Source organism: Melozone crissalis, unplaced genomic scaffold (assembly GCF_028551555.1).
Source record: "Melozone crissalis strain CALT ecotype California unplaced genomic scaffold, PUWL_Pcris_2 ptg000016l_1, whole genome shotgun sequence".
Lineage (NCBI taxonomy): Eukaryota > Metazoa > Chordata > Aves > Passeriformes > Passerellidae > Melozone > Melozone crissalis.
In genome coordinates this window covers 48,631,738-48,658,815 of record NW_026535794.1, presented here as the reverse complement: position 1 = coordinate 48,658,815, position 27,078 = coordinate 48,631,738, and positions in this window count along the sequence as shown.

Below are 27,078 nucleotides of genomic sequence, written 5' to 3'. Positions count from 1 at the left end.
AAAAAAGGGCACTGAACTGCACAGAAATATACTTCTTTAGAAACTTCAGAGGCTGCCATCGAGCATTACCACCACGTTGGGTATATTCAGTATGCTTGAGTTCCTTTCAGATACCATTCCATTTTTGCATAAGAATTGCAAGACTTTGGGGGTTACAGGGAAAAATGTTCAGGATCAAGATCCTGTGGTCCACTGAGCCAGGTAATCAAAGCTAGAGCTGCTCACAGCAACTCTTTGTGAGCTACTGGTCCCAAAGATTTTGTTAGACAGGGCTCTCTCATATTCTGAAAGGACCAAGAGGAGGGCATTTTCTTAAGTCCCTGAAACACATCTTTTGGCCCATGTTTATGTGAAAAATTGTATGTGATATGTAGTGAAACAGTGTCCCATAAAGAGCAAATGTGTGCAATGATGTAACAGGGCAAGTTCTTTCTATCAAACAGCTTTTGATAATGGCTTGGGACAAAAAAACAGTGTCAAAAATCTGTGAGGAATTGCTGTGAAAAATAACACATCCATAATTTTTGGTTAAAAATACTCTGATGCTCATATACCCACTATTCTTTTATTCTATTTTGATGCGTTTACACATGAGATGTTTTTCTGAGGACTGGAATTGCTCCTTTATTGAAAATTTATTATGACTATTTATTCATCAAGGTTTTACAAGGAGCCATAAAACAAAAAAACAACAAAAGTTGCACAAAGTTACAGCAACATGGAAGGATTTTGGTAAATCACAGAATTACATAGCCTTGTGGTCTTCCTCGTCCATCATACCAGAGCAGGCTGCTACAACAGAGATGAAAGAGATTTCCTGAGTGGTATTAGCTTCAGTGTCAGCAAAATCATCAAATTACATCCTGCAGGGGAAGGTACTGCTGAAGTGGTCAAGATATTAAAGATTTAACAGATTTACAGAGCTGCATAAGCAGGTTTTTACATAAGATTTCTAGACTGAGATGTGCAAATCCCTGGAATGCTTTCATTACAACCAGATGGTACACAAGACGGGAAATATCAAGTGTGAAACCATTAAGGGAAAGAGGTCAAATATCAGCCATCGAGATGGTAACATCTGGATGTTCACTAAGCCTATGTGGGAAGAAATTCAGAAGTCTGTTTGAGGCACTATTTAATTTTCAGTTTAAAGAAGTTCATTGATGATGGAAAAAACCCTTTCACTTCTTGCACTAGCAAAATCAAGCAAGTTTTTTTGTTTTCTGAACAACAGTTTCTTTAATGAATAGCACCTTCTATATTTGAGTGTTGAAATTTTCCATCTCTTTGATGACTAACAGAATGAGACTGATAAATCTGTCTTTCAGCTCCACAATGCACTCTGTCTCCTAAACCTTAGCATGGTGGCCTCTTTTTCCCTCAGATCTTTCAGAACAGTGAAACCATAAAATAATGCTCTCACTGTCATGTCAGCACCAAGTTAAAACTGCTAATGGAAAGAAACCTTATTTCACAGGGTTCTGTAAGAAGAAGTTTGAGGTGATGTGAGTAATTTTGCTTGGGCATTTATGCCAGTTTACATTGCTGCTAACAGTAATAATCCCTTGACTGCCCTCACTCAATGCTTGCAACATTGAGAACATTTTCATGTATTACACGACAATTTCTGTTGACTTTATTCTCCAAACATCAAGGCATGATGAAAATTGTTTCATCAGCTTGAAGTCTGACAGTCATTAGTCTGAGTTTCAGACCAACAAAAACTGGAAAAGGGATGATCAGAAGTGCATGGTCTTCCAGGCACATCTGGCACACTTCTATTTCATGTAACTTTTTGAACTTGCTGCAATGCAGCTCCTTTGGGGAGCTCCTTATGTATGAAAGGCTTATTTTCTCTTTCTTTTCTTTTATTTTGGAATAATATCAAAAAATATTTGTAGAGAGTATTGTCTGGTTTACAAATGGGATGCTAAAACAGCAATCGTTCACGTAATCTGCCACTGTAGATTTGGGAAGCCAAAAAAGAGTCTGAGTCAGCCAGGTCTCTGAGGTCCCAAATTGCATTTATTTTCCTAAAGTCATGCTGAGCTCAAAAGGAGTTTAGCTGCCTAAATAATTTTTTCTTAGTTTTATTGGTAAAATCTCCAGACTTTTTAAAACTCCCGTTCTAGATAATAAAAGAACTATAAACCCATATTTTTATATTAGTACATAAACTGATCTGCAGATAACAGGCTAGTAATTGTTTGGATAGTGGCAACGCTATCAAACAATAAATCCTTCGTTGCAATTTCAGTTAAAATAATCCCGTTCTCCTAACCAAGGCAAATGGAATTTTAAAAATAAATAAAACTCTCTGAGGGAGAGTTTTAATGCCTTGCTTGGATATGCTACGTTTCTCAATAGGAATAGGAAAGTGAAGCCCTTCCCTGTAATGGATGGAAACAGACACAATGAACAGAACGACAGAAAGAGACAAACTTGTCTGAGCAACTGGGAAGAAAAGGGTGCAGGGAGGAAATATTTTGTTGTCTTAAAGTCGGTTTGAAGCAGTTTTTGAAAACGTTTTATGCTTTAATAATATGGCTGGGGGAGTGGGGAGTTTTTGCCTAGAATAAAACTGGAAGAATGATTCACCGCATGTCTGCAACTGTTCCTTGATCCCAGTTAAGTTTGACACCACTAACACCTATGAGTCAGCGGAGGCTCCTTGGGATGTGCTTTGCCTGCCCTGTTTTGAGACTGTTGCAGTAGGATCTTTACCCAAGGCTGGAAACTGGCTCCCAGCATTGCCTGTGTCAGTTTTTCCTACCCACTATCAAATACCACCAGCCTCCACCAAGAGAAAGGATCTATTACTGCATCCCATGATCTCTGCACTGCAGCTGTACTGGTCTATACTTTACTGTCTATGTCCAGGACCTCAATATTGTTTATCATCTCTCTGTAGTCAAGATAACACATGTTCCCATAGGGACTTTGGGGCACAATGTTGAAGATGAACATCTGGAGCGGTCAACATAGACTAAAAAAGGACAGCTGGCATAACCAGCAGTCATGCCATGGGAAGGTTTTGTGTATCATGCTTGGAGGCTCCTTTATTCTCCTTGAGTATTCATATGCTCTATGCTTAAGTTCAAAAAACTGTTCTGCTTCTAAAATTATATTATGTAATTTGGGGATTTGACAAAGCAGAAAATAAGGGAGCTCTTCCATGTATGATGCCATGTTACAACCACATCTTATATATCTTTGTCTTGTTTGGTTCCAAGATTGCTCAATCTCTGAGCTGCTTCAGCTTTCTATCTGGACTTGGCCTACAACTCCTTAGACAACTGTTACCACATTTAAATTTTTGGCTAATGGACAGGCATCTATTTTCTAGAGCCATTTTCCAAAAAATGTCATGAACAAATGGTAATGGGAGTACTTGGAAGCACATTGGATTGTTGCGCTGGCTACATTTATGCAGAATTATAATATTTTATAGTAGTTCTCGTGACTTCCTTCAGCTGTATACCTACACCTAGTTGCTTGTTGATTTTGGGCTTTTTTGGGGGGGTGAGACAAAGTTGTTACCTATCTTACCAGTCTTATCTATACTGCAGAGAATGTACTAGTGGCTGCTCTGCAAAAAACAAAAAATCAAAATAATATCTCAGAGCCATTTTTCTCCAGCCACCACCTACAATCAAAATTATTTCTTACGTATGCCACATGATCTTCTTCTTGGAAGAGAGATGTTAGAGAATATTACCAAATAATTTGATATATGTAGAAGCACGATTTACCAACAGGAACAGAAAGTCAGCAACAGATCTGGAACAGAGGACATGGTTTTTATGAGAAAGCAAGTATGGATTCATCTTCCAAATTTCTCTTCAAAGTACTAATTTTAATGTGAACTGATGGACAGTGTTAATGAGTACTCCAAATAGGAAAGTTTTCAAATAAATCCTCATGTCTGTAGTGCTTGCTGTGTAGGTATTGATTGTAAGAAGTTGACACTTAAAGTAAGACCAGCTGTGGAAAATACAGAGTAAGCTGTTTAGGAGACACTTGGCAGATGCTTAAAGAACTCACCAAAACTCTTCAAAGGAAAGATTATCTCCTAAAAGTTTCACTTTGCAAAATCTTGTGAGTAGTTTTTCCATGCCAGTTGGTCTGAGTAAGCAATATCTGGCAGTGATATCACCTGGAAAAGCAATGATTGAGGGGTTAGTTAACATCCATGTCAATCACATAAAACCATTGCTGTTGGTGATAACAAGTTTCTAGTGCAGAGGAATGGTTTTGTTTCTCAGCTGTTTACTTTGGACTGATTTTCTGTGATGCACCTCATCTACACCTGATGCTTTTCCTGAAGTGGGAGACAGCACAGGATTCAGGTCATAGCTGGGTACAGAAGGCAGCATCTTTCCATGGTACATCACATGCATCTGCCGGGAGCCAAAACATTCATCTGCTGAAAGTTCTGTACAGTTTTGTCCCATTGGGCTTTGTTTGTGAAGCCTGCAGCAGGGCTGAAATTATTTATCTTGGTCCCTGGCTCTTCCTGTGGCTCTTCATTTTACAGTCATGGTCAGAACTGCGTTCCTGTTCACTGATAGAGGATACAGTTTTCTTGTGGAGACGGGAAAAATCCACTGGCATTTGGCTTTCTGGCTTTCCTGAAGGTACAGAGTAATTGTTGCATCTGACTTCAGGCTATCCTGAAATGCTTTAGCTGCTGTTTCTTTGAGTCATTGTTGACTGAACAAAAACAGTCTCTCGAGAACAGATTATTTCTTTTTAAAAAATCAGCACAAAACCCCCATGTTTTTGAAAAGCTTATGTAAAGGATTTTTATTTTTCTTTTTTGTTTTTAATTGACTTCAAAATTTACAATCTTGAAGGCTGACATTGAGCACATCCTGCCCTGCCTGAGTTTACACTGCCCTTGAACTTCCATCACGTCTTAAAAAATGAGGTAAAGGTACATCAGTACATCCTACAGTCATGCTCTCTTTCAGTCACCAACTCAAAAAAATTCTAAAAATGACAAATGCATTGTTATTTAAAAAATAGGTATAAGAATGAATTCCATTTTGTCTGCTCACCACTTGCAGATTTAACACTCTTAACTTAAATTCTCTTTATAATCTCCTGGAATTCTAACTGTAAAAGGTTAAATCTTTACCAAAGCATGGTCTTACAAGAAAAATTGAGGTCAAATAAAAAAAAATAAAAATTGTTCCTGTACTACAGTCTGGAATTCTTGTACTTCTTCAAGCCCACCCTCCCATTTCTTTACTTTTCTAGAGCTTTGAGAGAAAAAGATTGGAGCATACTAAGCTAGAACTTTGGGAAAAGTTATTTTAACCTTTAAGGTAGCTTTGTCAGTATTGTAATTGCTGTTCTCTCAGGTTTTACTATGTGATAATTAATTTGCAGGAAATTTTGGATGTGTCAGTGTTAAAATATTGGTTTTGTTAAAGCAGGAGATCTCATATGATTGCTAAATTTGCAGAACAAATAGATTCAACAAACTGGTTTGTTTTCAAAGAGTATGTAAAAATAAAGTTTAAATATTATCAAAAGGTTATTTGAGAGGAATTTAAAAATACTCCTGCCAAAAAAAATACATTTAGAAGCTGATAGCAAGGTCAATATTTAAAGTTCTTATTCTTTAACTTTCTTAGCAGAGTCTTTTCAGTACTACAAACAAAGACACCCTATAATCAGCCATCCCCTTAGACTGTCCTGTTGGATTTTCCCCATTGTAATTCTTAAGAATGATCATAAGCCTTCATAAAAGAAGGCAATATTTTAATATGCCAAAAATTATATAAGAATGATGAAGGTGAAACACTTATTCCATTAGAGGGTCTTATATTATAAAAATAAATGGCCTTTTAAATGACGCACAAGAATTTCCTTTCAGACTGGTCTTGTGAAATGCAGTGGCTTTGTCTCTGTCGTGGTTTGGGTTGGAGGCCTCTTGGTAAATAAGTTTTTTTAATTCTTGTCCAATTATTCCTTCAAATGCAGTCTAATCTAGGGCACCTTCTGGGGCAACAATAATATTGCAGTAAATGCTCTGTCTTCAGTGCAGAAGGAAATGGATTTTAGGAAAAGACATTCAGATACACCTAACTTTTGCTGTCAGCTGACCTGCAGCTATTTTTCCATCCAAGTTGGCCATTAAAAGAACTTCTAATTCAGTATTTTATCAGTCCATAAATCTCCTTATAATCCTGCTGACAAGTGCAGTGCTTGGAGGCATCTCCAGCCATGGAGATACACATGTTATCATCAGCCCTTTGTGGCCAGGTTACAGACCATCAGAGGAGAAGAAAAAGCAGCCCTTCACAGGGTCATTAGAAAGTGCATGTTGTCAGGGATGCTCAGCACCTAACTTTTATTTTAAAGGTGTATTAGTGGTGGTGCTGACACTGGAGGCACTTCCTGCAAGGACCTGTATCATTCTTCCCATCTGGTACAGGCTTTCTGAATCTGGGATGATAAACACCAAAAGGCTTCATCGCAATTCTTTTATTGCTGTCTGCAACCCTAGCACAAAGCTGCAAAAATAGCGTTGCTGCACTGAAGAGTAGAAAAAGAAAATGTTAGAAATGTGTGTTAGAAAATGTGTCTGTTTTGTACACAGGGACAAGAATTAACAGACATGAGACTAAAGTTGCTCCTGGTTTCTTGCCTGCCTGAGGATGACTGATCTACCCTGGCCTGAAAAGTTAGGGCTAGAGTTTATTGCCTTGTATTTTGCAGTATGGCAACTTGCACATGGAAACTTCTTAGATTGTTGGAGGAAGTGTAAATTAAATCTGAAGTGAATTCTTGATTTACCTAATTATATATCCAGGTGCTTTATTTAGTTCAGAGGTAGGTGAATGCTTTACTTCAGCTAGAGGAAAATATTTCCATGTTCAATTATTGGTTATGAATTGAGAATGTGAATTTACATCATCCACTGAGGTAAAGTTTGGAGAAACCAAAACTAAGGTTAAAAACTTTAGGTTTTGTCTGACTTTTGTCTGTTAATTTGTCTGACTTTTCAAAGTTTCTGTTCTCTATACTCCCAAGATTTATATTTTTTAAAGTTATCCATAAATTTTGAATATTTTAATAAAAATCTAATTGCAGCTTTTCCAGCTTTGATTTAGCCAGCGCTCTCAGGTGATTGAGGAAAATCTGTAGAGACATTGAGAAGGGATGCAGTTCACACCTGTATACCAACCTTGGTGTTGTGTTTCTGTGTCTGTCACTTTAGAAGTAAAAGCCTAAACCATAAACTTTTCTGCCTTACTGCATCCAGAATTGGAGTATTTGCTGCAGAAAGTTGAAATTTCAGTTCCAGAGGATGTTGCTCAGTCTAAATGACAATGAAAACAAGTGAATTGGATTGAAATTATTTCCTCTGTTTTCTGAAGGTGATCAACTCTGATGACTGCATTTGTGTTTTGTGATATTTTGAAAATGTCATTTGAATTTAAAAGACCTGACTTTTTACCAATGTTTCCAAAAATGTAGCTGGTGCTGTTTAAGTTGTTTCCAGGATAGAATTATTCATAAAGACCCTCCAATAAGAGACAATAAATTACTCCTCATTTCACAAAGTCTGTCTACTGGTTTACCACACTATGTCTGGGGACTTCATCTATTGCAGATGTCTCTTCACTCTTTTATGTGACAAAATAAGGTTACCTTCTGTAATAGGTCAACATTTCATTCCCAAATTCACTTGAAAATTAGACAGTTTTGTTTCAAAGGCAAATGACAAATATTGTAAAATTCTGATGAAAACACAAAAAAGTCTTCAAACCTTCAGGTTATTTGGTAATTAATTTGCCATATTCTCCATTCTTTCTACTACTTTTTCGAACATATTTGAGGGACACTTAGAAAGGGACTAAGGTGTAGGAGTGAATAGCCCAGACTTTGTAAACATCTGCAGGTGAGACAGCAAGGATGGCAGAGACTAACATTTTGATATCCAAATACCCTTGGAGTCAGAAAGAGGAAGGTCCTTCCCAGGATTTTGAGCTGTAGGAGCTTTTGGTGCACACCAGAACCAGGAGTCTCCTTGAGCGTCTGAGACTGAGGGCAACTGGCATCACTGACCCACCAAAGTGGTGATATCCTGTCTGAGCTGGCACACACACAGGCAAAGAAGGATGGTGGCTGTCCTTCACTCCCTGAGGTCTGGTTATAGATCACATTCAGCCAGGATCTCCAAAGTGCTCAGGGAAAAGTCAGAAAGCAACAGCTGAGATTTGCAGCAAGGCAGGTGCTAGCTGGATGTAAGGGGGGGAAAAAATCCACTGGGTGAGTGGTGCAGCCCTGAGAGAGAGAAAGCTTCATCCTTGGAGATGCTTTCTTTGGACAAGCTCAAGACACAGCTGGACATGGCCCAGGGCGCCTTTAATTCTTTTTGGAGTTAGCCCCGAGCTGAACAAAGCTTGACTTGGGGGGCACCAGCAGTCACTTCTAGCCTCAGCTATTCCATGGGAAAATGACTTTCGTGTAAGACACCCAGGGAGGGTAGGTGTGCAAAGACTGAAAAAACATTCTCACACTTCAGAGAGATAAGGTGAAAGAAGAGAAATGGCTTCAGAAGAATGGTTTAGAGTAGAAATCTTGTTCAGATACTCTGGTTATAGAAAGCAGTCTGTAAAGTTCTCTCAAGAGTGCACTTTTTGCAACATACAATGAAAAATCAGTTGTCTTCTGAAAGGATTTAGTTCAAATACTTAAGTCAGCAGCTAACTGACAACATTTAGTACTGAGCAGCTGAAAACTGTTGGATATTCTGGAAAGTTATCCTCTTCCAGTTCATTATTATTTTGTGTATTTCATTTTCATTTAAGAGAAAAGTTCTTGTTAGAAAACATTCACTGTGTCTGTAACACTGATACTATAATAAGTTCAAATGAGTGCCATTTTTTTAAAATCCTCAAAAATGCACTACCTTTTTTTCTCTGAATTTTTTTCCAAAAGTAGGTTTGCTGTTACTTATACTTTGGATGTTGTTTCACAGAGAGAAAAAAAGTCATTGTAGTTAAATAGGAAGACATAAATCTATTTTTAACTCCAGTGATTCATATTTTAATGCTGAAAATATTTTGAAAAGACAGGCAATCCTCTACCAAACTATAGTATAAACAAGGCTGCCACAGTCTTCAAAGCTAACACAAGGCCAGGCTTTATGAACATCAGTGGAAGTTTTCTAGTCCTCTACTAGATCTGGAAACATAAATTATCAGTTTTATCAGTTTTCTGAATTTAAAGTCCCTCCTAGAAAGAAAGAAAATGTTTGGTAAAATCATGGCTTAAATGCAAACTAAATACTTGACTCTGAAAGTGTCCACAAGTAATGATTTTTTATACTGCTTAGGTTTAAAATTCCTCAGAAACAGTGGTAAAAATGTTTTAAGTGCTAAATTACAAGTTAGCTTTCCAAACTAAATCAACTGGATGGTACAGGAGATTGCAAATCAAAGTTTGCATCTTTTCCTTGAGACACTGATCCAAAGCCTGTTGAAGTTAACTGGAATCTTTCAAGTGAATTCACTTTGGGCCTTGGAAGAGAAACATTATGTAAACACTTTTGCCTTTATAATCACCTTCTACTCCCATGCAGGATATGCAAACAAAGGGGAAAGTAAGAATTGGATAAAAGCTTCTGAATGTTGTGTCTGAGACACAGTGGTAAATATTCAGTTTCAGGGCTCTGGCAAACAAAAGTTCACAAAATCTGCAGAGAAGAATGGCTGGCCACCTCTGCTGCTGTATGCACAGCCCACCCTTTCAGGCTGGAGATCTTACAGGGCCATTGGGTCATCCTTTGCAAGGGCAAAGCCCTTCCTTGGATCTGCCCCAACCCTCCTGCAGTCTCTTCACTCGACAATTAACATATCTGCAGGAGATACCTGTGATGTGCCCAGGGTTAACTTTCTCTTACTGGTACCTCTAGGTATCTGTGTGCTGAGTTTCACCCCTTTGCTTGGCATATTTGCAGTGCTAAGCCTGATCCCAACCTTTCCAAGTCATTGAAGTATAGTCCTACATCTTACCATGGAGCGTAACAGTCTTAGCTCCATCTCATTCAGCCATCTGCAATGTGCTTTGAAGTCAAAAGGCACCCTGAAATTAAGATTTTTTGGTGCTCACCGGTCTTGTACGTACTGGTGTCACATGACTATGAGCCAGATTTCCAATTCTTTTCTTTTTGCATCAATATAGATCAGTTTTACACAGGCAAAATCCCAAAGCATAAAGGGAAGCAGGACAGAAGCTCTGGAGAAGCCAGATGCTGCTGCTGAGAACAGGAAAGACAGGCAGTTATAGGGTTTATTGCTCTTGAGAGATGTCCTCTCCATCCACAGCCCAGGCACTGCAACCCTCACCTCCCTGTCAGCACTTTGCATTTCCATAGCATTTCACATCAGGGTGGAGCAGGGTTGAGTGTACTTTGGGTGGCAGGGTCAGAACTTGGTGAAGAATTTGCTTCAAGTCCTGCCAAAACTTTTGCATTTTCTGATCACTAGAACTTCATAGAGTTGAAAAGTGCATTAAATTGTTAAATATTTTTGCAGGACTGGAGGCTACCAGACCCCATGCCAGGCATCTGAATCCTTTAATGGCAAAATTGAAAGTTTAAAACTGTGCTCCTGTCTGCTCCTGTTACAATGACAGTTTCCCTATAGATTTCCGGGGATTGTGATCAAATTTGGTGGCAGCTTTGGTAAGAGATGCTCTAATGTAGTTCTATGATTTTTGAAAACCTCTGCTGTGAACTGACTAGCTAAGGCACTGAAACACACTCGTGATCTGCTTCTTTCACAAGAAACACTCGTGCAGCAAGGCCTGAGCCCTCCCTGCCACCTGCTGCTGAGCTAGCTGCTTCTTGGCCCCTCTGAAAAACTTCTCCCCTCTTTCTTAATACAAAATTGATGGTTTGGCTTCTTTCATCAACTTTGTTCTGAAGTTTAAACCAAAGGTCCCTCAGAGCAAAATTTTGGTATAATACCATTTGATTGTTACGCATGATCTCTAAATATTGAATACAATTCTTAGCTCAATCTAAGGTTTATTGTTTTGTTATGGTAGTTAACATTTCACTGTAGGAAACCTGAGCTTGGTACCTCAGCTGCAATGAAAGGATGTTTATGGTAAACTTCCCTTCCCCAGTTTCCTAATTTACCCACTCCTAAAAAGCCCAGACCTCTACAGACTAATGCATTTGTGCAGACTTGGACAAAAACTATCAGTGTAAAGCAACCTATACAATGAAAAATCCGTAATTTACAGCCTGAAACTAAACTTATGTTGCTTAAAATAACTATTTTCTGTTGTAGAGGTGGAGGTGCTAAAACTAATTACAGCCTAGTTTTGCCCCTTGTAAGAGGTCAAGACACGAGACAGACACAAGACTAATGTGGAAAAGTGGGGCTGTAACTTTACTGGAACTAGAAAGCTGGCCATAGTCAAGATGCTCCCTGGGCTATACCTCATATGAGTTTCCTATCCTTGGATAAAGCACCAAATCTAGATTAAAGCTCCCCCTTGCTTCAGGAAGACAGCCAGAGAGATTAGGCTGGGTGTCAGGACCTCCGCCCAGCTGCTCACTTTGCTCGAGGGAGCCACGTGGCGAAGGCTCTTCTGCTGCAGGGCAGGATCCAGACCTCTCTGTGTACAGATCAGCCCTTGGCACTGAGTCCTGGATTAAATATTAGCTTCAATTTTAGCTACCTGCCAGTCATCCTCTTAGAAGCTGGCTTTTCAGGAAGATAAAAGCACCCAAAGCACCGAAGAAAAATCTACACTCATTGACAGTGGGCACATGGTCAGAGGAATGCTGTCTGGGCAAAATACAAAAGGCAGCAATAAAATGTCCTGCTGCTGTGAAGCTTTCCCATCCAGCCTCATGGAAACCAGCCTAAAGCCAGAGAACCTTGTCTGTGAGGGAGGTGGAAAATTTCACAAATGAGAAAAACTTGAACCTTTGTGAAGAATCTGGGTTCACCCTCCCAAGTTCTGCAGTAGGTGATAGCCCTGAGCATGGCATGGGACCTCGTCTCCTCCCACTGGCGTGACCATGGGGTGTCTTGCAGCACCTTCACCACCCCACTTCCCTAGGCAAGCCTAAGGAAAGGAAAATCCCTTTGGGAAACTTGTCCTCTTGGGCATGCAGGAGTGTCTGACCATGAGTTGCAAAGAAACAACTGTACATCCACTGACGATCTAACACACTAATTTTAGGGCTTTAACCCTCTTTAATTATATTTGGGAGCATTTTTCTTGACATTTGGATGTTTGGGGCTGGCGAACCTGCCTTAGTGGATGATATTTGGTGCTTCCTGGATTTTCCACACAAGGTAAGCCAACAAGCCTGAAGCAGCTGGGGCTGGCCAACTCCTCTTCCCTGTTGTCCAGATTCATTATGTGCCAAGGAAGCTCCACAAGCGGAGGATCAAAGGTGAGAAGACAGTGGGGGGAGACGAAGTGGGGGGCTACCCATTATTTCACTTCACTTCAAATGACTCTGAACATCCAGAAGGAGAAAATACAGTGAAAATCTCTCCCTGAATGTGCAGGACAGTAAACATGAGACCTTTCTGCTGAAGACCCAACACATGGTCGTCCTTTATTTGGATGAAACTTGTCTCCCACACCCTCACCGCTGGTGATGAATACCCCCAAATTTGTCCCAGAAGTGTTGTACCTGGCCATGTGGAAAAGGACAACTGTCTGCTGTGGAAAGAGCAGCAGATTGGGTTGTGGTTACTGATCCTGTCTGCGGCTGAGGGCTCGCTGATGGAGGAGCCTACATCCAGCCCTTAGCGATGCTCCTGCCTTCCAGAGGCGGCTGGCAGAAGTTGCTGATGTCTTTGGCTGCCCTGAGTGCCCCTCATTCAAGGTCCTGCATGGAATTCCTTTCTCTGCCAAGTGGTTTAAAAAAAAAAAAAAGGGAAAAAAGAAGGAAAAAAAATAATTAGACTTACACTTAAAAAAACAGTTTGGAAAATATGTTGCTTAAAATCAACCCCCATTTAAAAAAATTAGTTCAAGATGTTGTCACTTCCCGAGCCAGGAGACATTGGGAGCACAATGCAGGAAGCCTGTCCAGCCCCTGCACTGCTGTCCGACAGGGACAAGTTATTATAGTGTGGGTGAGATTAAAAAAGGTTCTGAGCACCCAGACAAAATTTTCCTTTGTCTCTGTGCAGTGTGCGTGTAACCCAGTCTGTGACCTGCACTGACCAGGGGATGGAAAAGAGGTTCAAGAGTTTTACCTCTATGAAGTCATTTGTTTCAGACAAATTGCAAACAGCAACACAGATCCATCTGTGGCAAAGACTATTTCTGCCATGTTGTCAGTGGGATGTTGCTAAACAGGGCTGCCACAGACTCTCTTCACCCCACAGGCCACCCTCAGGACACCAAACTGTCAGGGAGAGATGCAGTAGGATGCTGGTGCCAAGCAATCACAGAATCATAGAATGGTTTTAGGTAGGAGGGGACATAAAAGATCATCTCATTCCAACCCCCCTACCTTGGGCAGGGACACCTTCCATTAGACCAGGTTGCTCAAAGTCCCATGCAACCTGGCCTTCAACACTTCCAGTGTCCACAGGTTCTCTGGCAACAGGTTCCAGTGTCCCACCACCCTCACAGAAAATAATTTCTTCCAAATATCTGATCTAAATCTATCCTTACCCTAATGCAGGAGGACGATGAGTCAGCTATGAGAGACATAGGAATAATGAAATCATTTAAGTGAGCAAGAACTGTGCTCTGTGTGTCTGTGTTTGTTAGGGTACGATACACACACCAAAGGCACTGAGGCATAAAGATGCCTGCTATCTGTTATTCTGTTATCACAATATCTGTGTTCCAGCATGACCATGCAATCACATTCACAATTTATTTTAGAATTGGGAAAGGAGAGGAGGAATAGCTTTTTTCTCTTTAGCACTTCAGGACCAGATCCAAATCTCTTGAAAATCAGTGGGCACCTTTCCAATGCTTTCATTAGCTTTCAGCACATAACCTAGCTGCAGTAGAACAACTGGAGATCATTATTTAGGCAGATAAACCTTCCATCACCTTTGACTAGCAATAAGTTTCAGTGTGACAGAGACATAACTCATATTTGGGAGTCAAAACATCGCTTGCTAGCTCTCTAACAACACTGGGAGATAACGTGGTTTTGGAACATTTCAAGGAGATACGAACTGAAATCTGCAGTGCATAAGCTGTTGCTTTCAGGAGCCCCTATATTTTCTTCTTTCTTTTTTTGTTGCTCATTTCCTTATTTTCAGCTTCCCCTTTCTTTGATTTATCCTACAGTCTTCACTTCAGTGAGGCAATACTCAGTGGACAGAACATGAACTCCAAGATGAGTTTCTTCTTTTTAAGACACCTCTAATTTGACCTTTCTCCATTTTTTAGCTTTGCAGCTCTTTTCAGCATCTTATAAGTTAAAATATATGGTACTGTAGTATGAAAAAAAGGACACAATAAAAATTGAAAATTGAAAATTTCATTTTCAAGGTATATTATAGTAGACAAAACCACTGATGGTGGTATGCTAATGGCTGGATGCAATAATCTAAAAGGTTTTCCCAGCCTAAAAATTTCTCTGAATCTATTAATCAGTTTAGTAAGTGTATCCTTTAACATGATTTTGTAATTGTTTATATCTGCAATTACAACTTAGAGATTTTTTTTCTCAGTATTATCTGTATACATTTCTGAAGAATAACAAAAATGAGGGTCCAAAACATACTCTACAGTGACTTTCACATATAGAAAGCATATATATCATTGAATCTGGATCTCCCCAGATTATCTGTAGAAAGCAAGTTATTTCCTTTAATTAGTGTTATCAAAGTCTTGACTTTAATTTTTGAAAGTGAATGTCAGAAGTTATGTTTCAAGAGAATTTACAGGCAATTGAAATATTTATTATTTTGGATTTTTTTCCAGGTGTTGAACCAGTTGAATAAACCAGTCTTGGATAATATCTTTTAAGTGCTTAAATGTGAATTTGAGAAACTGAATTGTGAAAGCTGAGTTGCTTTCATTTACCAATTTTTTAAAAAGATTGTTTCCTGTACATTGACAAGGTTCAATTTCATGAAGTGGTTTGAACAAACAGAACCATTTTTCTCCTCTCACTTAAAGACAATACACTGCAGAGATTAGCAGAACATGTTATTTGCTTCCTCAGATTTTGGAAGAAGAGAAAATATTTGTTTTCTCATCAAAGTAATAGATGTCCCATTTTATCATCTGCTGTGGGAGTATTCGATCCATATTTAAGTAAATGAAAAGCATGGCTACAGACTTACAGGTCTGAATTTCAGATCAGTTGATAACAATAATAATAGTCAAAGAAATCAGTTATGTGATAAAGGAGGATAAAAAAAATCTAGGAAATTATTCACTTCATGATATTTCTATCTACAGGAAAATTCATAGCAACTTTTGTTAAAATTTGCAGTATAAGGCCATAATACTTGCAACAACAACAAAACTTTACAAACCTGAATCTATGACTTTGGGTTTTTTTTTTGTTTTACAGATTAAAAATTCCTGATAAACTGGAATATTTTGTTTATTTCCATTAGAGAGATATGAAATGAGTCACTAAGTCTTTGACCTAAATGCCTGTTTGCTTGCGTATGTTATCTCCAAAAGACAGAACAAAATGTTATTGGGCTATAGGTTATTTTTCAATCTGTGGGTTACTTTCAAAATTAAATAAAAAACATTTCTACTTGGTTATATATGCTCATTACCTAGTGCCACTTTGCCCTCTTTCATATGTCCATTTTTCACACCAAAATAAGATTCACGCCTGTCCAAAATTTCTTCCTAAATTCAAAATATAAGAAAAGAAGGTCAGAAAATAAGAGGTTAACCATAACTTCTAACACTATAAATCCACCCAAGCATAAATAGCAAGGTGAATTGGTTTCTTAATGTTTACTGTGACTTTAAAATGAGTAGTAAGGAATCTCCAGTGCTGGAAAATTGACGATTATTAAGGGTAATGAGTATTAAACAGAACTTAGAATTCGGGACATAAAGCAGGCCAAAGCTGTGCTGGCTCTGAAGAAGTAAGGGCTAGGAGCAAGACTCATTGAGCTTATGCCAGAGAAATTCTCATTTGAACAAAACATTCCACAAAATCCACTGTGCCTTGTCTGTGTTCCAGCAGCTTTCACAAAGGCCAGGCATCACAGTGGGACATTTTCCTGCTCCCTCATGCAGGCTGGTGCTGAGCATTTCGGACTGAGATGTTGGGTATTGGGTGCCACAATGGCAAAAAAATGGACAGTCACTGCCTGGGAAGGTAAAGCTTGATAAGGAGTTACCTTGATGGCCTTGGGTTAACCTTTGGGCTTGACTTTGAGAATGCCCATTTGCAGTCCTCTAGTGAGGGTTTGGGTCCTGATTTGAGTTCCTTTGCCTTGAATAGATGAGGAACTTGGTGTCATAATGTCCTAGAGTTAGCACAGCATTAAATTCCAGAATTTCAAGTAGATTATCTCAGTTTTGCCCAGCTGTGTTCACATCTCCTCTTGGAATCCTTGCAAAACTCTGTGTGGCCTAAATTTGAGTCCTCTCAAGGTATTTCATCCAAATGGAACTGGCTATCCAGACTATTAGCAGAGGATGCCACCATCTACATTGTATGGAAACCTCAAGCAACAGGGACCTTTTGGAGTTTCACGCATGCCTTACATGCATATGCATTACAGCTTGGGAGGCCAAAGCTTTTCTGTTCATCGTGTCAGGATGACCTTTTGTGGTGCTCCAGGTGCACTGAGGTTTGACCTGTGCACCAAACAGGACACCCAGGCAACATCACAGAGCCCGTGAGCGATGCTGACAAACACTGAGCAGAGTATGAGTAAAGAAAATCCAATTTGTGCTGAGCACCAACACTGAGCCTTGGCCTTACGAAATGCACTTACTGGCAGAAGGCTGCTGTTTGCTTCCGCTTTCTTTTTCGCTGGGGCCAAGTCTTTAATCTCAGCCAGTGCCACCCCTGAGCAGTCTGGCCTGTGCTCTTTGGGGGCTGCTGAGATCCCAGCAGCCTCCTGCCAGGAGTTCATTAACTACAAGAGCAGGAGCGCTGCCTGTGTGCCGTGCCAGCGTGTGACTTCCAGGCCTTTGACGGTGTGTGTTTATGCAAGTGCAGACCGCGCTGGCTGGCGTCCGCTGCACCTCGCAGGGTGACAGGGAAATGACAGTCAATTCAGGGGCGTGCTCGTGCGTCGCTGACGTGAAAATATCCTGCCTTCATCATGCCAGAGAGGAGGCAGTGTCACACTCAGAACCGTGAGGTCACTTCCCTCATATCATGTCACATGTCTCCTGGGGTACTTGCACGGACAGAGCAGCAAAGCTGACAGATTCATATTTTGTTTCACAGGTAATTCACCATCACTCTGCTGCTGAGGTCAGTGGAAATGGAAACAAGACTGAGCCAGGCTGAGCCATGGAGCTTTCTGATACTGCCCTTGGAGCTGCCCAGCTCCAGGAGGGTTGCTTTCCTGGATTTCACAGAGAGAAAGTAGCATGCAAGAGTCACTGACTTGCTTGGTGCCAGAGTAGCTACACTGGATATTGTGGACTGACACAGTTTTGCACTGCACAAAGATCTGGAGCAAGGTCTTTTGTGCCTCCTGATTGCTATGAGACATCCAGAATCCAACTGAAATGTAAACCCATTCTAAGACAGTTTAAAAATGTAAAATTAGTGCTTAGTTTCTTGACTGCTAGCATCAAATCTGGCCAAGACAGCTATCTATAATTTTAGAATATATCAAGTAGATTTATAGACCTCATGAAAACAATCTTTTCCATCTCCCTGGAGATTTAGCCTTCCACTTGCTTTTTAACTTCAGCCCATCTTTAGATCCTGTGGAAATAACACTAAAGCTAAACGCAGAACAAAAATGAGCTCACACCATCTGGAAAAGCTTCTTTCTTGGAGAGGCCATGTTTAACTTAGGAAGGCCCCTACCAGGATAGCAGGAGTTCAAATGAAAAGCTTTTTGTAATAAATGGATTTTAACGGTTTATGCAGTGGTAAAGAGCATCACACTTTCAGATAAACTTGTCAGGGTTTGCCACAAAGGAACATCAAAATATCAATGAGTTTCATGAGTGGACATCAACCCTTTTTAATGTTAGACTGAAACAAAGGGTTTGAGGTATAGGAACAGGGGAAGATTAATAAGACTGAAAAAGCTTAATATGATGATTATAGAAGTGATGGAAAGTTCCAAAGATGGTTTTATAACCATTGCATGTAAAATGAAGAGTAAATAACCACAGCAACAGTAACCAGTGTTTTTATGACTTGGCAATTTTATATGTTATCCTTCTATTATACATAAATACATGACATACAACTGAATATAATATGCCATTAAGAGTGAGGGCTGAAGTGTTCTCAATGTACATCTGAAAAGAGATCAAGCATCTTAGTACCAAAGAGGAAATATTTATAATATATCAGTAAGTTCAAAAAATGGAAGCATCATGATGGAGTAATTGGAAAAACAAAGTGGCGTGAGAAAGCTTGGAGCAGAGGCCAGCCATAGGGTGGATAGAAGAGGAAAGACTTTTGGCAGAAAAGTATAAGCTTAAACTTCAATGAGTGGCAGCTGAGCCCTGCAGCCATTGCAGATAACTTGAAATAAAATACTAGGAGCAATAGAGCGAACTGGCCTCTGCTCTTCCGAGAGCTGAATAAATTACAGACACTAATTTTCCTTCATCGAGTTTTCCAGTCTTTCATTAAGAAATTTCACAAGAGGGGTTAAAAAAATGCAATGAACAATGAACAAATATGAAGTCCAAATCATTGTCATACCAGACTGGAACCAAAGATATTTGATAGACTCTGTCATGATGCTCCTTCATGCCCAGCTGCAGATTACAGAGCTGTTGATATCCGTGCTACAGAACATTGCAATATCAGTCTTGAACTGTGCACTGGGATGTCTGCTTTCCTGTCATACTTGCCAGTATAATGTGGCTGAAAGTCTGATCTGAAGCTGAATACTTTATTTCTGTTATCTGACACTGTGCAAAGGGTGAGACCAATCTTCCATTGTCAGTCAGCAAAATAAGAAGTGGACTCTCTGAGTTTATCTCCCACTGACCTTGACTCCATACTTGCATAAACTCACAGAAAGTTTAGGCTTTCAGCTTTCTAAAAGATTAGATGATGCAGTGTCCTTCACAGAAGGCTGTAGGTCAGTCACCAGCATTGTTCCCCAGGTCCCCAGTTCTAGGGACAGTTCTGTTCAATATATTTACCAATGACTGGAGTTGGAAGTTTGCTGATGGTGCTAAAGTGGAATGTGCTGTTGACTCTCTTAAGGGACAAGAGACCTTGCACAGGGATCTGGATAGATTGGAGCACTGAGCAATCATCAGTGGCAGGAAACAACAAGAACAAATGATGGCATGAAGAAATACTTTCCACAAGTATGAATTGGGAGTGGCATGGCTGGAGAGCAGCCCCACAGGAAAGGATCTGGGGCTGCAGGTTGACAGCAGGCTCAATACAAGTCAGCAGTGGCAAACCCATCTTGGGATGCACCAAATACACCACAACCAGCTGGTCAAAAGGGATGATTGCCCTGCTGTATTTAGCACTGGTGCAGAGTCATCTTGACTATTGTGAGTCCCAAAATTTAACAAAGATGTGAAGGTCATGTGTGGGAATGGCTAAAAAGTTGCTTCCAAAAGAAAGGATATAAAGAATTTTAAGTTAAGTTTCTGACTCTCTTTCAGGGCAGATGTTCACAAGCATTATCACAATGCGCAGGTGTAGCCAGAAGCAGGTTAATGCAATCCTCAGTTTAGCTTGAAAAAATATCACTTCAAGTCTGGCAAAACTGAAGACAGAATTTTGTAAATCCACTACATCTTGTGGAGAGCCATTTGATGGTGGAACTGTGTGGGGAGAACAGATTTCTGTCTCATTCACTTGTCTCTCGTGGCAAGGAGTTAATGGCACAGTTTGTGTCCAACACAGTTGCTATGATCTCCACCTCTCCAGGCAAGTTTGCCCATAGAGTTTCTTGGAATATTCTGAATTATGGGCTGTTTATCTTCCTGGTAAGTGTCCTTCACCCAGGCTCTCTCTGGAGAGAGTGAACAAGATGGTCTATAAACATCATTCCGTCACAGGACATGTTTTGTTTGACCACACATCCTTCCTGAACCCTGCCATATAGAGTAACCCAAACAATGGAACTGCCTGGAGCCAAAAGAAGTGGTGCCAGGTGAACCCAGTTTCCTTCAAATCAGAGACCCAGACACCGGGTCAAACCACAGATAATACAAGTCTTGAAAATATGTAACTGATATTGAATAAAATGCTGAAAATTATCTAAAATTGCTAACCTTTACCAGAAACAGGAAAGTTGATAACTGATTGATGCACAAAGAAGACTCTTTCTAGGAAAAAAAAAACCCAGAAGTTTTAAGAATGTCATTTTCTCTGTTTGGCAATGTGTTTTTTATGTATGCATTTGTGTTTTGTATTTTGGCATTTGAAAAATCCAACCCCCAAACATTCCCACTTTATTTTTTTCCCTGTTTTAAAATTATTTTGATTTTTAGCCTTTGAGGAAGAAGAACAATAACAACGTCATGTATTACTTTGGGAGTAAAAGTTGAAACAATTTAGGTTTTGGAATACAGGTCAAGCAGTCCCTGTTTCCTGAAAAGAGAGAATAAGGATTGGTTACAGTCGCAGAGAAAAGTGTGATATTGGTATTTTCCAAATGATGACACACCTTGATAAGACACAAACCTCACTGTTTGCCTTTCAAAACTTTCTCTGCTGTGGTTGTTGAGTAGTGATGCACGAACAGCACTGCTGTGCCTGCCTGGTGCTTGTGTTGCCCACATGGAGGGTTGAGAAGTGGCAGCTCCCCATGGGGCTGCAAGCCTGGAACCCTTCCAAGCACAGGCTGTTTTGCAAAAACATTTCTCCTGTTTTCCTGGAGAAATGGAGCCAAGGGAAGAGCAGAGCTCACTCCCACTCCAGGTTTACAGTGGGCTAAAGAGAGCCCAGGGCATGTGTGGTTCCTTGAAGCACAAGTGCAGCAGGAAAGAACAGAATTGGAAAGGCCCAGAGGAGCCCTGGCAAGGGGCTTTGCTCAATTACACACAGGACAAGAAGCAACCCTCAGAGCCTAGAAAATTTGTTTTCCCCAGATGTGGGGCATGAGGGTCACCTTCATGGGGCATGAGCAGCAGGCAGCAATGTGGCCAAGAGGAACTCTAGAAGCCCTGACCAATGGTCATGCTTGATGCTGCAGAGGAAGGCCAAAAAGGCATGGAAAAGTGTGCCAATCTGTCCCACAGGAAAATTCCTTCCTGATCTCAGCACCAGTACAGGCTGTTCTCTAGGCATGTAGGTATGTGTCCAAGATCTGTATTGTTAACTCACAGGTTGGTCAACAACTCCCGGATGTCTAAAACCTGTTATCCCTCAGCATGGAGCTGTCTCAGGGTGTTGTGAAAGTGGCCACACTCAAATGGATGCTGAACTAGCATATCCTGACCCAATAAGCTCTGGCTGTACTATTTGCATTGCCATCCTGTGCTGTATCTAGCAATAATCCAGACTGGAAGTAACAACTTCCTATATAATTGGCACTGAGTTCCACATCAAAATAGAAAAATATTCACATCTTTTGGCTGCCATAGGTGGAATTTTTTTTGGAAGTGCAAGTGAGACTTCATTTTTTTCTTTTACTTTATTTTTTAACTATGGCCATTAATGGCTTGATGTGAGGTTTATATCTCATCCCCAACATTTTCCTATGGGCTGCTGTTACATAGCAGGGCACTTTAGTGTGAGGGTTTCCAGTACAAAGCAAGTGCTGTTTACAGCATTGGAGTGCTGCGATCCTGCTCACACCCTCGGGTTCAGGTGCCCAAAGTTCAGTGCAGTGCTCAAGGCACCTGACCAAACACACACCACTTATGTCTCCCTCCCCTACAGCCCTTTGCCAGCCATGCTTCAGGCAGCTGCTCTAGAAATAAAGGAGGAAGTTTAAATGCTCTATTGTGCTTGGCCGCCCTTGCCTGGTGCTTTTGGCTGGCAGGGACATGTTTCACCATTGAGGCAATATCCAATATTTTATTCTGCTGTTTTAAAAGATCTTCTGGAGGAACAGATTTTGTTATTGAGCAACACATCTGACATCATGCTAGAGCTGCTCTAATATGGGCAACATTGAGCCCCAGTCTTGGAAGCCCAATAATGCTTTGCTTCCTGTGGCTTAGCTTTTGCCATTGCCAGCTAAGGTGGCTCAGTGATGGGAGAGGCAGCAGGTGTATGGGAACTTGTCTTACATCACTTCATCCTGGACTTCACCCTCTGATTATTACTCCTAATGTTTCCCATGGGGACCATCAGACGTTTTCATCCACATCTGTAAGAGTGAGACTGTTGGAACAAATAAGGGCAATATCATCTTGGCAGTGTGAGCTAGCACAAGGTGGAAATTAAATGGGAGTTGGGCACTTTCAATGTCCAAATTCAGCAGCTCTGTTAAGAAAACTTTTCTTGGAATTGAAAGAACAGAATCATAAGTGCCGACTGTTTATTTCCACCAGCTAGAGATTATTTCATGCCTAATCTATTCACTTCAGTAGGAGGTGCAAATGTTTGGTACTTCCCTGAAGCAAGTGTGAAAGATCCAATCCATCCAAGGCCTCCTTCCTTTTTCAGGGCACCCAAAAGACATGCCCTGGTCCCAACAGGGCCATCAGGCCCTGAGTGAACAGCATCTGTGTGAGCAAACCCCATGAGTGCTCTGTCAGATTGGTGAGGTCTATCAGGGATTTGTATTGCCCAAAAAGAAATGCTGATGTTTAGGAACCTTTGAATATGGATTTGGTCCCCCATAATTAATATCCTTTCTGTAAATTCATAAAACAGGCTGAAAAGGGGCAGGCAAACATGGTTCTCCATCTTCCTTTCTTCTGTCTCTCCCCCATTTTCCTTTGGAGTGTGGTTGACTGGTTTTTTTTGGGGTCCCACTCTCTTAGTATACTTTAATTTTCATAAGTTCTTTTTTCACCTTGCTCTGTTATTGCTGTTTTTCTACCTGCTCACCTACATGAAACATGAACTTTAGAGTTTTCTGAATGAGATTCCCCACCCAGGATGTCCCAGCAGGGTGGAAACAGGGAAAAATATCTTCAGTTTGGGTGAGTTTCTCCCATGGTAAGAGACATTGTCTGTGGCTCATAGCCTATCCTCTGTGTTCAAGCAAGTGCATTTGACAAAACAAAAGATCCAGAACAGGTCCTGTGCTGGCATAAAACACCATATTTCTTTGCAAAACTGCAGATCTCTGAGCCAACACACAAGAAAAGAAACCCAATTCCTTTGACACGACTGGGTCTGCAGGAAGAGACAATGTCTTTAATTAGCTCAATTTGTATGGCTGCAAAAGTAGCCAGCTTTAGGCAAGAGCTCCTCTTCAAGTCTACAACAGAAGCAGCTTCCTTCAAAGCTGAATGCCAGTTGAGAGGGATTATTCAGAGTTCAGTCCTTCTGACATGCTCTGTTATTTATTTACTTTAAGCAGAAGTTCTAAGGCTAAAAAAATTATATTAAAACTATATATTGCTTTATGGATACAGTGTTTGTTCCATGACAAATCTTTGGAGCTTTCTAAATAATTTTTTTTAAATTCAAAAGTCAACATTTTCTGAAAACAACTTTTACATCATTTCTGTGGAATGCCAGGAGAAGACATCTTGTTTTCTGTCTCTCTATGAAGCAACTTCTCAACAATGAATTATGGTCATGCATACAGGATTTAGTACAGCATCTCACTTTAATAAAGCAAAAGCAATGTGAGCTGCCCAGCATAGTTGCCCATCTCCTTTGGAGAGATGTGGTGTATTTCCTGGGGTTGTCTACAGACTCTGCAGAGCCCAGAGTTTTATCATATCATAGTTGGTAGTCATTTGGGCCACCAGTAAGGGTATCCCTGCTGTCACTTTGTCATTACTCTCAGCATTTCCACCTCCTGTGCTCTTGCCAGTGCAAACTGCTGTCAACATCAAGAATGTCCTTCTTTATACAAGTCACTGATTATGAGGTATTGCAGCAATAAACAAGGGTTGCTACATGGCACCAAGTCTGTGGTAAAAAAAAACCCAAACGCAACATTCTTACGAAAAATCATCCCATCAAATTAACAAAAGCAGCTCACATACAAAAAAAGGAGAAGAAGAAACCACATAAATAATTTCAAAATGGCATGGCAATGGAAAGATAGGAAGGACTTTTCCCACAACTTCAAAAGCCCTGTAGGAAATCAGAGAAGACCTGCCTGGCCCATGTGTGGGGACACTGAGGTCCCTGATAGATCTGAAGAATGAGAATGGGACAGTGGGGACAGACTGAAGGGCACTGTCTGGCCACACTGGGGCTGTCACAGACTGCTGGACCGGGGCAGGAGGCAAACCCTGCCAGACAGGCCAGGATGGCATTGGCAGAGGTGATGGGAGCGGGCACGCAATCTCCATGGAAAACAAAACTGAGTCACTGGCCTGGCCTGAAGGATAATTTTAGTGCAGAGGCTGAAACCCAACCCTCTCCTTCAGCGTGACATGGGCCATGACGTAGAGCTGGCAACTCAGCTGCTGCTGTTTCAGGAACGTCAAAGCTGTTTATCAGCTCTGGGCAAGCCTGGGAAAAACCTTGGCGGGGAGCAGGGTGAGCCCAGCAGGTTTTCCTTTCATTTCCTCTCCTTCCCTTTTGCTCATGAGCCCCTTCGCCTGGCGTCATGGAAGGCTGAGCTGAGCCAAATTAATGGTGACAGCCGGGTGCTGAGGGCCTGAGCAACACCCCCGTGCACGGAGTGAGCGCGCAGGGCACAAAGGTGAGCCCAGCCGGGTAACACACACACGTAATTTTATTCCACATTGTAAGGCAGGGGCTGGGAACCCTCCATGACATTTGTGCTACTGCCCCACTGCCTCCAGGCCTCTGAGGGCCCCAGTAGTGGAGGCAGTGATGTTGGCCCAGAGCTATCACAATCAGAAAGGCAAGAGCAGGCAGAAAGCAGAATTACTGTTCCCACCTTGCAGAGTGGGAAAGAAAGGAGTCTGAAGTAGATTCCTATGGATGTAGTGGTGAGAAGATTAATTCTTCAGTCTTCAAAGACAGCAGGCAGCTCTCTTTTAAAGGCACACACATTCTTGTAGATAGACATGCAGGTCATCAGTCATGCATTCACACTTGCAATGGGAGCTATTTGTCTTTATTTCAAACAAAATATCATTCTGCAGCTATGTGCATCATCACTTTATTCAGGATGCAGTTTCAGGCTCTGTGCTGAAATAGCCATACCCAAACCACACAGGTCTTTACCCTGGAGCATGGTGAATCAAAGCAGTGTTTGGAAATTTCCACTACCATCTTCAGAGCAGCATCTTGTCCTACATTTCTGACAGTTTTCCAGGACTACTAATTGGATCAGAAGTTTTTTCTCTCTCTCCTTATAAAGCAGTAAGTGCTCAGGATTGTTTAAAAAGTTTTCCATGCTTGCTCCATTTGTTTCTATGCCCAAGTGCAGATGTGATAACTAAATCTTAAGTGTCTGAGTCCATGCCATACATGCAGACTCCTGGAAAGACTGTGATCTCCAGATCTTTATAGTCAGGGACCTCTGTCTATTTGCATTGGGTTGAAAGCTTTTGAAAGCTTTATTCCTTATAGTTAGGGAGTAAGCTACTGATGATCCTGTGACGTGCCTTTCTGTCATGTGGGAACATCCTGCAGTTTGCCTCCAGCATCAGTTTGTGGCCAAGGATGCAGAAGATGCAGAATGTGATACAACAGACAGATACAACAACCTCTCATCTACTGGTATTTTGTGACAGCAGCAATTGCACATGAGCCAACTCTGGTCTCTCTGTTGGACACCCTCATGTAGTTCAGTGTATGTTGCTCACATATGGCTGGCATTGCCCTTGCCCCTGAGATAGAACTGCTGGCAAAATAAATAGGCCAAGTCCAGCTCAGATCCATCAGGTATGTAGATGCTCAATTCCTACTGAAATAAATGCAAGTGAAGGTTGCAAACACTGTTTGGAAGTGGACTTCACTGATGTTAGGAAGTAAAGGGTGGTGGGCAAAGAGGAGTGAGTTTGCAAGGAGTAACTGTAAGTACTAAAACGTAATTAACTTCAAAGTGAGAAATACATTGATTTTGTTAATGTCCCAAAATAAGAATGTCATACTGTTTAGAGATTTCTTGACTAAAATTGACTTTGACAATGGATCATTGTATTTCTTCCTATGTTCTTCATGAAAGTTGGCATTCCCTGGTAAATGGCAGCACTTCCATGGCATGCAGCATGGCTTGAGGCAGCAAAATCTGTCCCTAATACTAGAGTTAAGCAAACTGTTAAAATAGGAACTGAACCAAATGCTCAGATCTCCTCCTCAAAGTCAAACTAAATCTTTCTTTGAGGTTCAGGAATGTTTGGTTAACTTTAAATTAAGCAATGTTGTGCTTCTACACATCCTGCTTTCAGAGAAGACACCAAGCAGAAACACAAAAATATGGCAGGCACATCCATGTTTGCACTATTTCTGGCCCAGCTGAAACCAGGAAACACTGGAAATCTCACAAAATCAGCTTTGCCTCACACACTATCCAGCTACCAGGTTCTGTTGCTGTAAGCCCAGAGAATACAATAGAACTCATGTACATACCATTTTATTATTAATTTTTCACCAAATTACTGTGATAAACAAGTTTCCCAAACTATTAGATATATGAACCCCCCATTTTTATTCAATTGTGGCAGCATACTATACAGCTACCTTATATTCCTTTTATGCTCCTTCTCATTGAGTCACTGGCATAGTTGTTTGAAGACAAGATGTCTCTTGTGGTACATGACAAGAAACCAAAGCACATCATAACAAAGATAACAAACTAGGCATATGCATGTTGTGCTTCATATTTGGTTTTGTGGCTAATTCAAAATACGCAATCCTAAATTTTGCTGCTTGATATCTCTTTGACAACT